Below are 18,362 nucleotides of genomic sequence, written 5' to 3'. Positions count from 1 at the left end.
GGATTTTGTGATGTTTATAGTATTTGTCAACTTTGTAAAATTATTGTTAAATAGTCACTTTCTTACCTAATGGTACTTTTATGTTCTGTTTCTTAAAGAGCTCTCCAAGTGGCATAAGCATCAGCTTCCACAGAATGGGATATGCCCCTGGGGAGGGAAATCATGTTCACGATCTTGGTCGCCTAACATAGTGTTTTAACCAAGGAGCTAAACTATGAGTAGAGGCAACATATAGCTATTATCATCTTCTAGAGTCCACCTGTTATTCTAGAACTGGATTAGAATGTCATGGATAATAATAAGTAACTATCTTGTTAGTTTATATCAGCTGCCAAATTGTTGGATTAAAAGGAGTCTGTGACTGAGAAGAAAGTTAAGAATGTCCAGTTAGTTCTCATTTATCCCTGCTTGGTTTCAAAAAGGAAGCAATCCATAAACTAGTCAAGAAATGAAATTAACATAACAGCACTATTGGGAGTATTTAACAGAGTATCTTCCTTACATTGTTGTACCGGTTGAGTTGGGCCTTTTCTAAATTTTCTATGTGAACATATATTTTGGTAAATGTCTCTTAACTAATAGTATACCCAAATCGACTGCATTTAACTTATTGAACAGGGGACCCCAGCAGGGGTAGTGGTCAGTAGCCTGTTAGGAACTGGGCCGCACAGCAGGAGGTGAGTGGGGCAAGCAAGCATTACTGCCTAAGCTGCACCTCCTGTCAGATCAGCAGCGGCATTAGATTTTCATAGGAGAGCAAACCCCGTTGTGAACTGCGCATGAGAGGGATCTAGGTTGAATGCTCCTTATGATAATCTAATTAATAATTAATGCCTGATGATCTGAGGTGAAACAGTTGCATCCCAAAACCATCCTCTGCCCCACCTTCCCCTGCCCCCATGTATGTGGCAAAAGTGTCTTTCACTGGTTCGTGGTGCCAAAAAGGTTGGGGACTGCTGTATTTGAAGGTGGCTTATTCAGCCATTTCAATTTTCTTGAAGACATCTGCTAGTTCAGAATAAAGTGCAATAAGACAGCCAAGTGTTGTCACAAGTTTCATTCATTACATGTACATTTTACTCATAGATGAGCCACAGCAGGTCTCACTTCTTCTACTAAATTTAGTTATATGATTGCCTACCAGTAAGTTTAAAAGAAGTAAAAAATGAAGAAATGTGGTGCATGCATAGGGTGCTACAGGAAGGTAGAATTACTTTGGATATAAGAAGGAAGAAAAGCAATGAAAAGAAGAGACAAGAACTTAACTGGAAAAGGAGGATTTAGCATGAGGGCAAACAATTCCACGTATTATAATTGTTCCTGAGGACTTGCATAGTAAATGATGTTCATAATAAACAGCTCTTGGTCATGCATAAAAGTTTAATTTTCCTTGGTATTCCTTTGAAAATAATATTAAACATTATGGTGCTTAAAATTTTGATTATCTAAAAAATTATTTATATATATCAGTTTATCTTAAAATAATGTAGTTTGAAAGATAATAAACTGTAATAAAGAGCCACGCTAGAACAGCATTCTATTTTATCCAATTTCAGAATACTGTTTGTGAGATTATCCCAGGTGTTATTTGCTTTGATGATATTACAATTATTTGCATTCCCTGCCCACTCATCAAGGACAAGTTAATGAGTCAAATATCTCAGGTAAGAGACAATGTAAGATTAAATAACAGGATGAAATATTTGTTGTTTATAATTCAAAATGTGCATATATGTAACCCACACATGATAAACAGTGAGTAATTATGTATCACCTGTGAGGATGGATGTAAAACCTTCCTCCCTGTATTTAGGGCCACATGAGCTCTTGTTTCTGAAGTCGCATTGTAATCCCCCAGCAGATGGTGCTGAACAAGCAGGGAGGACTGGACCGGGAGCCTTTCCGATCCCCCGCCCCCATCCTGACTCTCACCTCTCCGCTCTGCTCGGTGCTTGATGTTCCGAGAGCGATTGTTCAGGAATGTCTAACGATAACAAAACCTCTTTCAAACATTACACAAACACAAGCCGAGGTGGGTCAACATCATTAGCGGACTTCTCCTTTGTCTGTTATTAAAAGGAGTGAAGCCCAGTAGCCTAAACTGCAAGCTGGTGAGTTTCCAGTTATCCTTTCAGTAACAAGGCACCTTTTGAAAAACGTGGATTATCTGTTTGAGGTGGAAGAGAGTAAAGGGGGAGGCACAGCATAGAAGAACATTTAAAAAGTGTGTGTGAGTGGGGGTGGAGGGGAGAAATGTGAATTATCCTTTGACAGCACGGTTCAAGACTCAGACACAAGCCGCCTAGAGTCAGATGTTCTTGTGTTTGAACCTGCATATTTATAGAGTCAAAAAGAAAGGAGATGTTATTTATGCAAAGTTGACATATCATACACTTAAATGGATAGCTCCTTGTAACAATAAGTGACTCATATGTCAAGACAAGTAATCAATTTTTCATTCTGATTAAGACCTTTCAACTTAACGCAGGGAGAATGCTCCTGGCTGCCTTAAATACATCCTGTTAAAACAGAAGTCTGCACTTAATCGCTCCTTTTTAGAACTTGAGTCTGATTTCAGGCCAGGCAAAAACATGGGGGAAAACACTTTAGGAATAAAGTAAGCTTTGTTTCCACTTTTGCACTGGAAAAAAAAACCATAAAGCATTTGAGTAATGTTAATACTTAGGTGTTCATTTTAGAGAAACTTGGGGGATCTAGTGAGCTGAAACTAACTCCTTACCTTATAAATCTTAAAGAACTTCAAGTTGAAGGAATTTAACTTAAAATAATGCTATCAAAAAAGGAAGTTAAGCATTATTACCTTTCTGTTAGTATTATTGCCAAACCAAGTAGAGCAGAATTTCTTGACCAAGACTATGAATCTACAATAGTTCTTTCTGTAATCGACCAAGACTGGCATAACGCTTCCTTCATTTCTTCCTCCAGGGAGAAAAACCTGTGTAGAAGTGTGTATTGTACTAGTTCCTCCAGAGGACTGCCTATGTGCCAGGAAACGCAGGGGATGTGGACAGTAGGACTATGTTTGGGGAGGCAAAGGGGAAATTGGGATGTATATAATATCAGAAGTAGGGATAAAATTGCAAACATAGGCAGTTGCAGCTATGGGTCTACAGACATACGCAGGAAGCGAGAAATGGCTGAGGAAGAGGAAATTTGCAGCCAGGAACAATAGAAATGGGCATGGATGTGCCTGTGTGTTTCTCAGCAGCCCTGTTTTGAAGGGGAGCTTTGTTTCAGGATGGAGGCTGAGAAGAGTGAAAACAGACTGGGGAGGAGGGTAGAGACACGCCAAAATTCATGCCCCTAGCAAAGTTCAAAGGACCCGGAAAGTTATTCTAGTGCCTTTTCACCAAGTGCCATGCTGTGTTACCACCAGCAAGGCATCAAAGCTGCAGCCAGTGTGCAGATCCCAGGCGGCTGGGTTATGTGATTGCTGACTGCCAGCACTGAGGCACCTCTCTGGGTGCCCACCTAGTGGGAAGATCCTTACAACCACATGGCTGCCTGTGGCCACTGGGCTGTCACCTGGTAAAGGAAAACCATGCAGCACCCTCATAAATGGCTCTGAGCTGCTGGGGCAGTTCACCATTGGCAGATGACCTTGGTGAGGAAATGATGAGGAGTGGTGAGACCCAGTGTCACAGCATGTTCGGTATTTATTGCCACATAAAAATTACCTAAAACTCAGCAACCTAAAACAATAAACCTGTATTATCTCATCAGTCTCTGTAGGTCAAAAATCTGGGATTGACTTAGTCCGGTGGTTTTGGCTCAGGATTTCTCAAGAAGTTGCAGATATTGGTCAGGGCTGCAGGCATCTGAAAGTCTGACTGAGGTTAGATGATCCTTTTCCAAGGTGTTTTGCTTACATGCCCAGCTGGTTCCTCCTGGCTGTCGGCAGGAGGCTTCAATTCCTTACCCAGTGGGCCTTTCCAATGGGCTGCTTGAGTGCCTTCACGACATGGCAGATGGCTTCTCCCAGGACAAGTAATTAAAGACAGAGTGCAAGAAGGAAGCCACATGCTTTTTATAACTTAGTTTTGGAAGTCATATACCGTCACTTCTGCCACATTCTGTTAGTTAGAAGCCAGTCATTAAGACCTTTCCACACAGAAGAGGAGGGGAATTAAACTCCACTTTTTGAAGGAAGAATTATCAAACAATTTTTGAATGCATTTAAATATCACTACAAACAGAGAGGATGGCCATTACAGGATGGCCAAATGGATATATTCCAGATGGCTAGGGCAGATATCTGTCTTCCACAGACCCTGGAACAGTTGTATATTGTCTCACTTGGGAGATTTAAAAAGAAATGTCAGCACAAGAGTCCCAGTCCAGACTAATACGATAAGAATCTTTCTGAGGGTGGAGCCTGGGAATCTGTATCTTTAAAGCTTCCTGTACAATTTTGCATACAGGGAAGTTTGAGAGCCCCTGATCTAGAACAGCGCTGTCCAGTGGAAATAGAGTATAAGCTGAATATGTGATTTAAAATTTTCTAGTGGACACACTGAAAGAGTAAAGAGAAACAGGTGAAGCTAATTGTAACAATATACTTCCGTTAATATGGCCAAAATAGTATCATTTTAACATGTAATCAATGTAAAATGATTAGTGAGATATTTAACTTATTTTTTCACACTAAGTGTTGGAAATCCAGTGTGTATATTACACTTACAGCACATTTCGACTTGGGCTAGCCACACGGATCTAGTAGCTATTGGATTTATTGATTACTGCTGGTCTAGAATAGCGGCCATAATCATGGGAGGCTTGACTATTTTGTTCACTGCTTTGCGTACATCCTGGGACATGATATGTGTTCAAGAAGTATTTGTTGAATAGATTAATAATGCGCTGATGTGAACTTAAAGGTCAATTATAAAGTATATATCCTTTTCATATAGAGTAGATTTTCTCAGATTCCCATAATTTTCTGGACTTTTCCAAAAAAGATTGAGCTATGATACACGATGCTAAAACTCTTCACAAGAAAACTTTCTGGTGCTGAAGTGGATTTATGGAAGACATCAGAAATATTCAGAAGAAACACTAAAATGTGATCAATTTGGAAGAGAAACATAACCAAGTATACCTGGCATCTCTGGAAGATAATTTCAATAAATTGAAACATAGATATTAAAAAAAAAGAAAGAAAACTTTCTAGTGCTTTGTTATATCTTGATTTGCATTCAATCCGAAAAAAATCTAAATAATTTTATCCTCTGTGTGTTTGATCTGATTACTACAAGCCTACATACACTTTATTTATTTATTTATTTATTTACTTATTTATTTAATTTCAATCGATTTTTAGAAGACAGATGGTGTTTGGTTACATGAATAAGTTCTTTAGTGGTGATTTCTGAGATTTTGGTACACCCATCACCCGAGCAGTGTACACTGTACCCAATGTGTAGTCTTTTATCCATCACCCCCCTCCCATACATTCCTCTGAGTCCCCAAAGTCCATTGTATCATTCTTATGCCTTTGCATCCTCATAGCTTAGCTCCCACTTATGAATGAGACCATACAATGTTTGGTTTTCCATTCTTGAGTTACTTCGCTTAGAATAATGGTCTCCAGTTCCATCCAGGTTGTTGCAAATGCCATTATTTCATTCCTTTTTATGGCTGAGCAGTATTCCATGGTGTGTATATATATATATATATACCACATTTTGTTTTAACTGTAAAAATGGTGTGTTTATTGCAGAAAGTTTAGAAATTACAGGGAAAAGCACAAAGAAGAAAATTAAAATTAACATCCTTGAGTATATAATTTGTTCTTTTGTCTACATATATATTTTAATAAGATTGAATTCATATTGTATGTACCACTTATAATCTTTTTTTCATTTAACAGTATAATAAGTAATTTGTCGTATCTTTTTTTTTTTTTAAATTATATTTTAAGTTCTGGGGTACATGTGCAGAACGTGCAGTTTTGTGACATAGGTATACATGTGCCATGGTGGTTTGCTGCACCCATCAACCCACCACCTACATTAGGTATTTATTCTAATGCTATCCCTCCCCTAGTGCCCTACCCCCTGATAGGCCCAGGTGTATGATGCTCCCCTCCCTGTGTCCATGTGTTCCATTGTTCAACTCCCACTTATGAGTGAGAACATGTGGTGTTTGGTTTTCTGTTCTTGTGATAGTTTGCTGAGTGGTTTCCAGCTTCATCCATGTCCCTGCAAAGGACATGAACTCATCCTTTTTTATGGCTGCATAGTATTCCATGGTGTATATGTGCCACATTTTCTTTATCCAGTCTATCATTGATGGACATTTGGGTTGGTTCCAAGTCTTTGTTATTGTGAATAGTGCCACAATAAACATACGTGTGCATGTGTCTTTATAGTAGAATGATTTATAATCCTTTGGGTATATACCCAGTAATGGGATTGCTGGGTCAAATGGTATTTCTAGTTCTAGATCCTTGAGGAATTGCCACACTGTCTACCACAATGGTTGAACTAATTTACACTCCCACCAACAGTGTAAAAGCATTCCTATTTCTCCACATCCTCTCCAGCATCTGTTGTTTCCTGACTTTTTAATGATTGCCATTCTAACTGGCATGAGATAGTATCTCATTGTGGTTTTGATGTGCATTTCTCTGATGACCAGTGATGATGAGCATGTTTTCGTATGTCTGTTGGCTGCATAAATGTCTTCTTTTGAGAAGTGTCTGTTCATATCCTTTGCCCACTTTTTGATGGGGTTGTTTTTTTCTTGTAAATTTGTTTAAGTTCTTTGTAGATTCTGCATATTAGCCCTTTGTCAGATGGATAGATCGCAAAAATTTTCTCCCATTCTGTAGGTTACCTGTTCACTCTGATGATAGTTTCTTTTGCTGTGCAGAAGATCTTTAGTTTAATTAGATCCCATTTGTCAATTTTGGCTTTTGTTGCCATTGCTTCTGGTGTTTTAGAAGTTTTTGCCCATGCCTATGTCCTAAATGGTATTGCCTAGGTTTTCTTCTAGGATTTTTATGGTTTTAGGTCTTATATTTAAGTCCTTAATCCATCTTGAGTTGATTTTTGTATAAGGTGTAAGGAACGGATCCAGTTTCAGTTTTCCTCATATGGCTAGCCAGTTTTCTCAACACCATTTATTAAATAGGGAATCTTTTCCCCATTGCTTGTTTGTGTCAGGTTGTGTCAGGTTTGTCAAAGATCAGATGGTTGTAGATGTGTGGTGTTATTTCTGAGGCCTCTGTTCTGTTCTATTGGTCTATATCTCTGTTTTGGTACCATTACCATGCTGTTTTGGTACCATTACCATGCTGTTTTGGTTACTGTAGCCTTGTAGTATAGTTTGAAGTCAGGTAGTGTGATGCCTCCAGCTCTATTCTTTTTGCTTAGGATTGTCTTGGTTATACGGGCTCTTTTTTGGTTCCATATGAAGTTTAAAGTAGTTTTTTCCAATTCTGTGAAGAAAATCAGTACTAACTTGATGGGCATAGCATTGAATCTATAAATAACTTTGGGCAGTATGGTCATTTTCACAATATTGATTTTTCCTATCCGTGAGCATGGAATGTTTTTCCATTTGTTTGTGTCTCTCTTATCTCCTTGAGCAGTGGTTTGTAGTTCTCCTTGAAGAGGTCTTTTACATCCCTTGTAAGTTGTATTTCTAGGTATTTTATTCCTTAGTAGCAATTGTGAATGGGAGTTCATTCATGATTTGGCTTTCTGTCTGTTATTGATATATAGGAATGCTTGTAATTTTTGCACATTGATTTTGTATCCTGAGACTTTGCTGAAGTTGCTTATCAGCTTAAGGAGATTTTGAGCTGAGATGATGGGGTTTTTAAATAAACAGTCCTGTCATCTGCAAACAGAGATAATTTGACTTCCTCTCTTCCTATCTGAATACCTTTACTTCCTTCTCTTGCCTGATTGCCCTGGCCAGAACTTCCAATACTATGTTGAATATGAGTGGTGAGAGAGGGCATCCTTGTCTTATGCCAGTTTTCAAAGGGAGTGCTTCCAGCTTTTGCCCATTCAGTATGATATTGGCTGTGGGTTTGTCATAAATTGCTCTTATTATTTTGAGATACGTTCCATCAATACCTAGTTTATTGAGAGTTTTTAGCATGAAGGGATGTTAAATTTTGTCAAAGGCCTTTTCTGCATCTATTGAGATAATCATGTGATTTTTGTCATTCGTTTTGTTTATGTGATGGATTACATTTATTGATTTGTGTATGTTGAACCAGCCTTGCATCCCAGGGATGAGGCCAACTTGATCATGGTGGATAAGCTTTTGGATGTGCTGCTGGATTTGGTTTGCCTGTATTTTATTGAGGATTTTCGCATTGATGTTCATCAAGAATATTGGCCTGAAATTTTCCTTTTTTGTTGTGTCTTTGCCAGGTTTTGGTATCAGAATGATGCTGGCTTCATAAAATGAGTTAGGGAGGAGTCCCTCTTTTTCTATTGTTTGGAATAGTTTCAGAAGGTACCAGCTCCTCTTTGTACCTCTTGTAGAATTCAGCTGTGAATCCGTCTGGTCTGGGGCTTTTTTTGGTTGGTAGGCTATTAATTACTGCCTCAATTTCAGAACTTGTTTTGGTCTATTCAGGGATTCAACTTCTTCCTGGTTTAGTCTTGGAAAGGTGTATGTGTCCAGGAACTTATCCATTTCTTCTAGATTTTCTAGTTTATTTGTGTAGAGATGTTTATAGTATTCTCTGATGGTAGTTTCTATTTCTGTGGGATCAATGGTGAAATCCCCTATATCATTTTTTATTACATCTATTTGATTCTTCTCTCTTTTCTTCTTTATTAGTCTGGCTAGTGGTCAATCTATTTTGTTGATCTTTTCAAAAAAACCGGCTCCTGGCTTCATTGAATTTTTGAAGGGTTTTTCGTGTCGCTATCTCCTTCAGTTCTGCTCTGATCTTAGTTATTTCTTGTCTTCTGCTAGCTTTTGAATTTGCTTGCTGTTATTTCTCAAGTTCTTCTAATTTTGATGTTAGAGTGTCAATTTTAGATCTTTCCTGCTTTCTCTTGTGGGCATTTAGTGCTATAAATTTGCCACTATACAGTGCTTTAAATGTGTCCCAGAGATTCTGGTACATTGTGTCTTCATTCTCATTGGTTTCAAAGAACATCTTTATTTCTGCCTTCATTTTGTTATTTATCCAGTAGTCATTCAAGAGCAGGTTGTTCAGTTTCCATGTAGTTGTGTGGTTTTCAGTGAGTTTCTTAATCTTGAGTACTAATTTGATTGCACTGTGGTGTGAGAAACTGTTTGTTATGATTTCTGTTCTTTTGCATTTGCTGAGGAGTGCTTTACTTTCACTTATGTGGTCAATTTTGGAATAAGTGTGATGAGATGCTGAGAAGAATGTATATTCTGTTGATTTCTGGTGGAGAGTTCTGTAGATGTTTATTAGGTCTGCTTGGTCCAGAGCTGAGTTCAAGTCCTGAATATCCTTGTTAATTTTCTGTCTCGTTGACCTGTCTAATATTGACAGTGAGGTGTTAAAGTCTCCCACTATTATTGTGTGAGAGTCTAAGTCTCTTTGTAGGTCTCTAAGAACTTGCTTTATGAATCTGGGTGCTCCTGTATTGGGTGCATATATGTTTATGATAGTTAGGTCTTCTTGCTGCATTGATCCCTTTACCATTATGTAATGCCCTTCTTTGTCTCTTTTGATCTTTGTTGGTTTAAAGTCTGTTTTATCAGAGACTAGGATTGCAACTCCCATTTTTTTTTGTTTGTTTTTTTTTTTTTTTGCTTTCCATTTGCTTGGTAAATATTCCTCCATCCCTTTATTTTGAGCCTATGCGTGTTTTTGCACGTGAGATGGGTCTCCTGAATACAGCACACTGATGGGCTGTGACTGTCCAATTTGCCAGTCTGTGTCTTTTAATTGGAGCATTTAGCCCATTTACATTTCAGGTTAATATGTTATGTGTGAATTTGATCCTGTCATTATGATGCTAGCTGGTTGTTTTGCCTGTTAGTTGATGCAGTTTTTTCATAGTGTCGATGTTCTTTACAATTTGGTATGTTTTTGCAGTGGCTGGTACCAGTTGTTCCTTTCCGTGTTTAGTGCTTCCTTCAGGAGCTCTTGTAAGGCAGGCCTGGTGATGACAAAATCTCTCAGCATTTGCTTGTCCATAAAGGATTTTATTTCTCCTTCACTTATGAAGCTTAGTTTGGCTGGATATGAAATTCTGAGTTGAAAATTCTTTTCTTTAAGAATGTTGGATATTGGCCCCTATGCTCTTCTGGCTTGTAGGGTTTCTGCAGAGATCCACTGTTAGTCTGATGGGCTTCCCTTTGTGGGTAACCTGACCTTTCTCTCTGGCTGCCCTTAACATTTTTTCCTTCATTTCAACCTTGGTGAATCTGACAATTGTGTGTCTTGGGGTTGCTTTTCTCAAGGAGTATCTTTGTGGTGATCTCTGTATTTCCTGAATTTGAATGTTGGCCTGTCTTGCTAGGTTGGGGAAGTTCTCCTGGATAATATCCTGCAGAGTGTTTTCCAACTTGGTTCCACTCTCCCCATCACTTTCAGGTACACCAATCAAATGTAGATTTGGTCTTTTCACATAGTCCCATATTTCTTGGAGGCTTTGTTCATTCCTGTTTTTTTTTTCTCTAATCTTGTCTTCTAGCTTTATTTCATTAAATTGATCTTCTATCACTGATTTCCTTTCTTCCACTTGATCATTTCGGCTATTGATACTTGTGTATGCTTCATGAAGTTGTCTTGCTGTGGTTTTCAGTTCCATCAAGTCATTTATGTTCTTCTCTAAACTGGTTATTCTACTTAGCAATTAATCTAACCTTTTTTTCAAAGTTCTTAGCTTCCTTGCATTGGGTTAGAACATGTTCCTTCAGCTTGGAGGAGTTTGTTATTACCCACCTTCTGAAGCCTACTTCTGTCAATTCATCAAATTCATTCTCCGTCCAGTTTTGTTCCCTTGCTGGCAAGGAGTTGTGATCCTTTGGAGGAGAAGAAGTGTTCTGGTTTTTGGAATTTTCAACCTTTTTGCCCTGGTTTCTCCCCATGTTTGTGGATTTATCTACCTTTGGTCCTTAATGTTGTTGACCTTTGGATGGGGTCTTTGAGTGGACGTGCTATTCCTTTCTGTTTGTTGGTCTTCCTTCTAACAGTCAGGCCCCTCTGCTGCAGGTCTCCTGGAGTTTCCTTGATGTCCACTCCTGACCCTGTTTGCCTGAGTTACACCAGTAGAGGCTGCAGAACAGCAAAGATTGCTGCCTGTTCTTTCCTCTGGAAGCTTGGTCCCAGAGGGGCACCTGCCAGATGCCAGCCAGAGCTCTCCTGTATGAGGTGTCTGCCCCTATTGGGAGATGTAGCCCAGTCAGGATACACGAGGGTCAAGGACCCACTTGAGGAGGCAGTCTGACCCTTAGCAGAGCTCGAATACTGCTGGGAAGTCTGCTGCTCTCTTCAGAGCTGTCAGGCAAGGACAATTAAGTCTGCTGAAGCTGCACCCACAGCCACCCCTTGCCCCAGGTGCTCTGTCCCAGGTAGATGGGGGTTTTATCTGTAAGTCCGTGCCTGGGCCTGCTGCCTTTTTTTCAGAAATGCCCTGCCCAGAGAGGAGAAATCTGGCAGTCTGGCCACAGCAGCCTTGCTGAGCTGCAGTGGGCTCCACCTAGTTCGAACTTCCCAGGGCTTTGTTTACACTGTGAGTATAAAACCACCTACTCAAGCCTCAGCAATGGCGGACTCCCCTCCCTCCACCAAGCTGGAGAGTCCCAGGTCCATTTCAGACTGCTGCTGTGCTAGCAGTGAGAATTTCAAGCCAGTGGATCTTAGTTTGCTGGGCTCTCTGGGGGTGGGACCCACCGAGCCAGACCACTTGGCTCCCTGGCTTCAGCACCCCTTTCCATGGGAGTGAACGGTTCTGTCTCGCTGGCATTCCAGGCACCACTGGGGTATGGGAAAAAACAAACAAACAAACAAACAAAAATGAAACAAAACCCTCCTGTAGCTAGTTCGGTGTCTGCCCAAATGGCTACCCAGTTTTGTGCTTGAAACCCAGGGCCCTGATGGGGTAGGTACCACAGGGAATCTCCTGGTCTGCTGGTTGCAAAGACCATGGAACAAGTGCAGTATCTGGGCCGGAGTGCCAGGTTTCTCATGGCACAGTCCCTCGCAGCTTCGCTGGGCTAGGGTAGGGAATTCCTTGACCCCTCACGCTTCTCAGGTGAGGCAACCCCTCACCCTGCTTCGGTTCACCCTCCATGGGCTGCACCCACTCTCCACCCAGTCCCAATGAGATGAACTGGGTACCTCAGTTGGAAATGCAGAAATCATCCACTTTCTGCATTGATCTCAATGTGAGCTGCAGACCAGAGCTGTTCCTATTCAGCCATCTTGATCAGGATCTACCACATTTTCTTTATCCACTTATTGATTGATGGGCATTTGGGGGTTCCATATTTTTGCAATCATGAATTGTGCTGTTATAAACATGCATGTGCAAGTATTCTTTTTGTGTAATGACTTCTTTTCCTTTGGGTAGATACCGAGGAGTGGGATTGCTGGATCAAATGGTAGATCTACTGTTAGTTCTTTGAGGAATCTCTACGCTGTTTTCCATGTAACCACTATGGTTGTACTAGTATACATTCCTACCAACAGTGTAAAAGTGTTCCCTTTTCACCACATCCATGTCAACATCAATTATTTTTTTATTATGACCATTCTTGCAGGAGTAAGGTGGTATTGAATTTTGGTTTGGATTTGCATTTCTCCGATAATTAATGATGTGACCAACAACCATGTGTTTGTTGGTCATTTGTATATGTTCTTTTGAGAATTGTCTATTCATGTCCTTAGCCCACATTTTGATGGGATTGTTTGTGTTTTTCTTGCTAATTTGTTTAAGCTCCTTGTAGATTCTGGATATTAGTCCTTTGTTGTATGTATAGATTGTGAAGATTTTCTCCCATTCTGTGGGTTGTCTCTTTACTCTGCTGATTATTTCTTTTTCTGTGCAGAAGCTTTTTCATTTAATTGCATTCCATCTATTTATATTTGCTTTTGTTGCATTTGCTTTTGGGTTCTTGGTCATGAAGTCTTTGCCTAAGCCAATGTCTAGAAGGGGTTTTCCAATGTTATCTTCTAGAATTTTTATAGTTTCAGGTCTTAGATTTAAGTCTTTGATCCATGTTGAGTTGATTTTTATATTAGGTGAGAGATGAGGATTCAGTTTCATTCTTCTACACGTGGCTTGGCAATTATCCCAGCACCATTTGTTGAACAGGGTGTCCTTTCCCCACTTTATGTTTTTGTTTGCTGTGTCAAAGATCAGTTGGCTATAATTGGCTTTATTTCTGGGTTCTCTATTCTGTTCCATTGGTCTATGTGCCAATTTTTATACTAGTACCATGGCGTTTTGGTGACTATGGCCTTATAGTATAGTTTGAAATCAGGTAGTGTGATGCCTTCAGATTTGTTCTTCTGCTTAGTCTTCTTTGGCTAGGTGGGCTCTTTTCTGGTTCCACATGAATTTTAGGATTGTTTTTTCTAGTTCTGTGAAGAATGATGATGGTATTTTGATGGGAATTGCATTAAATTTGTAGATTGCTTTTGGCAGTATGGTCATTTTCACAGTATTGATTCTACTCATCCATGAGCATGGGATATGTTTCTATTAGTGTTGTCTATGATTTCTTTCAGTAGTGTTTTGTAGTTTTCCTTGTAGAGGTCTTTCACCTCCTTGGTTAGGGATATTCCTAAATATTTTATTTTATTTTATTTTTTGCAGCTATTTGTAAAAGGGGGTAGAGTTCTTGATTTGATTCTGAGTTTGGTTGCTGTTGGTGTATAGCAGAGCCACTGATTTGTGTACGTTAATTTTGTATCCTGAAACTTTGCTGAATTCATATATCAGTTCTAGGGGCTTTTAAAATGAATCCTTAGGGTTTTCTATGTATATGATCATGTCACCAGCAAACAGTGACAGTTACACGTCTCCTTTTTTTTTTTTGAGACAGAATCTCACTCTATTGCCCAGGCTGGAGTTCCGTGGAGCAGTCTCAACTCACTGCAACCTCCGCCTCCTGAGTTTAAGTGATTCTCCTGCCTCAGCCTCCTGAGTAGCTGGGATTACAGGAACACACCACCATGACCAGCTAATTTTTACTATTTTTAGTAGAGATGGAATTTTGCCATGCTGGCCAGGCTTATCTCAAACTCCTGACCTTGTGATCTGCCTGCCTTGGCCACCCAAAGTGCTGGGATTACAGGTGTGAGCCAACATGCCCGGCCCTTGACTTCCTCTTTAACAATTTGGATGCCTTTTATTTCTTTCTCTTGTCTGATTGCTCTGGCTAGGACTTCCAGTACTATGTTGACTAGGAGTAGTGAAAGTGGGCATCCTTGTCTAGTTCCAGTTCTCTTGGGGAATGCTTTCGACTTTTCCCCTTTCAGTATAATGTTGGCTGTGGGTTTCTCATAGACGCCTTTTATTACCTTAAGTTATGTCCCTTGTATGCTGATTGTGCTGAGGGTTTTAATAATAAAAGGATGCTGGATTTTGTGAAATGCTTTTTCTGCATCTGTTGAGAGATCTTGTGAGTTTTGTTTTTAATTCTGTTTATGTGGTATATCACATTTGACTTGCAGATATTAAACCATCCCTGCATCCCTGGTTACTTTAAAGTTCAAAACAGAGCCCACACCTATCCCTGTGCCCAACACCCCTACACTGCCTCCCCGATCCTACTCCACAGATCCTGGTCACTCCTGGTTCATTGTATTTCTGGACTTTAGTTGTCTATAGTGGGAGGGAATCATGAAACTCCTATTCAGCCATATGGCAAGAAGCCAAACCCCTTGCTCATCTTCTTTAGCATCTATCTATTTCAAGAACAGTGTTCAGCACACTGAAATAAGCTCTTCGATAACTCTTTTGGGATATTTTGCCTTTCAGGATTAAAAAGAGTTTCTTGGACTTACAAAAAGACTGAAAACATTGATGACACAAGAGAAAAAAAAATAGAACTCAACTTCAACAGACCATAGATTTTAAAGATAATATCCAGAAGCTGGAGAAAATATATTTCTAAGTTATAAATTTAGAGGCCTGTTTTTGCTCAAAATTGTAAATATAATGATTAAAAGAAATAAATGTGAGCAAAAACTTTAGAAAACCTATGTTTAGAAAACCTATGCGTGTAAAAGACAGTATTCCAAATTCAAACTCTTCCAGTTACTTTTTCCAATTCTCATATGTATACAAAAACATTTTTAAAAGTGGGAAATTACCTACTATTCTGCATTACTTTTTTTTTCTCTTAACAGCATATTGTGACTATATTTTCATGACTCCACATAGTCATTTACCTCATTGTTTTTGGCTGAATGCATAAAATTTCTTGGAAAGATGTATTATTATTCTCATTATAAATGTTACATTAAACATACCTGGACAATGAAACAAAACAAAACAAAACAAAACAAAACAAAACAAAACAGGAGAGGGTTGCTTAGCCTCAAGTGAACAGCCCTGAGTATATAAAGAGTGAAGAAGAGCTACAACAAAATTCATGAATTTTGCTATTCCACGAGTGGGGGTGTTTAATATAATATACGACTCTATCCATTGCGGAGCTTACACTTTCTAGACGTCTTAAACTATTTCTAGGAGCCAGGAATTCCATTGGTGGGCAGTTAGAATACTTTGCCAAAAGCTGACTAACAAAGACACTCGAAGTTCTCTGTCAAAGTCATCAGCCAAGTAAAATGACTGATTCCAAATAGAGTAGCAATCAAGAATGCACGTAGCAAACAGCATGGCTAGCTTGCTCTCCCATGTGAGACTGATTCTTCAGGCACTGGCTATCTGGGCCCAGAGTTCGAATGGGCCAATAAATGGTGGAATGATAGGTAAGGTGAGTCAATACAGCTCCCACTCATCTCAGGAAAAAAAAATCTAACTCCATGTGCTGGGTCTATAATAAAGAGACAATAGTTCTATGCTAGCAGCTTTTTAGGAAGTATACCATACTCCCAATCTTGTAGATTTTAAGTTACAATGACCTCAAAGCAAGTATTTCTTGGTGACGTGACATTGGGCAAGTCACTTAAACTCTCAAATTCAGATCTCTCATGTGAAAAATAAGAACCATAGTACATAGATCTTAGAGCTAGGGTAAGAATAAAACAAAATAATCCATCCAAAGAGCTTAGGACAGGATCGGGCACATAGAAAACACCCAATACCTGGTAACTGCTGTTATTATCTGGAGGAGCCCCAGGAAGGAAGAACATATGAAATCTACATAGTGTGTGACACAAGATAAATATATTCACTGATACATCAAAGTTAACAAATGTACCTGTGGGAGGAAAAATTGGCCCATGATTCAGTGGGAATAAATTCCCACTAAAACAATGTTCAGCTTCAAAAACATGAAAAAAGATTAAAGCAGACATCAGATAGGGCACTGAAAGTTGTTGCTCGAAGACAATAGTTTACCTCCCACATGGATTCCATTCAGTTTGTTAAGTGCTAAAAGTCAGATCACAGTCAGGTACTGTACCTTATTTTCTGTCCCCAAGGGCATGGTAACCAACCAGGGCACCTGGCCACATGTCAATGATCCATGTTGTAACGGCAGCTCTGACAATGCACATTCATGGCGTCTCTCCAGGGATGAACCAAGCTTTTTCATTTCCTGTTTAGTTTCGCAGCCTGGTGATTATTTATGGGGTAGCAGGAGGTTTTTTTTTTTTTTAGGTTGAGCAACCAGTTGTGGGTTTTGAGGTTCATTCTCTAAATAACAGTAAAACTAATAGTTTGGTTAATCTAAGTTAATACCACTGAGGGGAACATCACTACACTTGGCATTGAGGGGATGTTAAAAATACAGCTCCCCAAAATATCCTGGAACTCTCCATAGGATTCTGATGTCACTGGTTTCACTGTTTGTTGGCAGCCATTTCCTGGAGTCTCTTCTGCCAGGAGTGTCTATACCTGGTTGTTGACTTGTTTCTGGCCTGCCATTCCTTCCCAGTTGAGTACCTTCTCATCACCCTTGTGAGTTTTCCTAGTTCCCTTTTGGCTACAACCCCTGAGATCAGGATTTTCTCTGCAAGGCCTACATGACTGATTTAAGGCTGCACAAAACAGAATTCTCCGTTGTTCTTGGTCCAGTGTGATGCATAGACCAACCCCAATTCCCATCTTTCTAAAGAAAGTCCAGGAGAATTTGCTATGTAATGTCTAGAGTCAGCTTCCTGTTAAGTGTTCGTAGCTAGAGAAGGTCTTTCTGCTTTAGTCCAAGGTGGGGAAAAGTGGTGTCTTAAACGTCCATTGCCTTCTCACATCCACTCAACACAAGCTTTAGGCAACCAGCTCACATGGAGCTAGCTGCATGCACACCTGAGCTTCTGGACAAGAAGACACACCACATGCGTATATTCTTATTTATATATTTATTCAATGTTTATCCCCATCCCAAATTGTATTCCTGTTGGGCTCAAAATGAGCAAGAAGAAGAAAAAGAGCAACATGAACAAATGTTTTGGAAAAATTTAGGAGCATTTAGAAAAAATGTATTTAAAGGCAGGGACCATGCCAATTTCATTCATCTTTAAATCCTTAATTCAGATATAGTGGCACTGTATTCCTGGCATCCATTCCCAGTTCTTCTTTTTCAACAGTACGCATTTTCCATTTGTAGATTATGTGGTTCCAGGGATGACACACCTGGCCTTGGCTAAGCCAATTATTGTATTCCTCCTTCTGGTCCTAGTATTGGCTCAAAAGCATGTGTGTGACCCAAAGTGGTCCAATCGCAATAAATCTCAGAATATTGCTAGGAATTATGAGGCAAATAAACTCTTTCTGGGAGCTGTTAGTAGCTATTTTGGGATGAGTAGGGGATGATGCAGAAACCATAGAAAGCAGAGCAGAGAAACAGATGGCAAGGAAACAGGTTCCACGTTTGACATGTTGAGCCACTGGGTGACACCCAGCCAGAAGAAGCCAGCCCCATCTCTGCAGTTTTCAGTTACATGACCCCAAACATTTTCTTTATCTTCAAGGTGTTTTGAGTTGTGTTTATTTTTATATGCCACCGAAAGCGTCCTCACTAATATATTGTAATGGTGCCTGCCACATAGTAGGTACTCAATAAATATTTGTAAAATCAGTAAATTATTGAACAATCACACCTCATTGAAACTTTAATAAAGAATGAAAATATCTTTGTTATTTCTATACTTCAACAATCATTAAAACTAGGAAAATTAGTCTATCAAAAGTAGAGGAAGTCATCAATGTATATGAAGTGTTCTGGAAGTAGGTTTGAATATGTCTATACAG

Source organism: Pongo pygmaeus, chromosome 3 (genome assembly GCF_028885625.2).
Source record: "Pongo pygmaeus isolate AG05252 chromosome 3, NHGRI_mPonPyg2-v2.0_pri, whole genome shotgun sequence".
Lineage (NCBI taxonomy): Eukaryota > Metazoa > Chordata > Mammalia > Primates > Hominidae > Pongo > Pongo pygmaeus.
The sequence above is the reverse complement of the archived record's forward strand: the minus strand, read 5'-3'. Positions refer to the sequence as shown.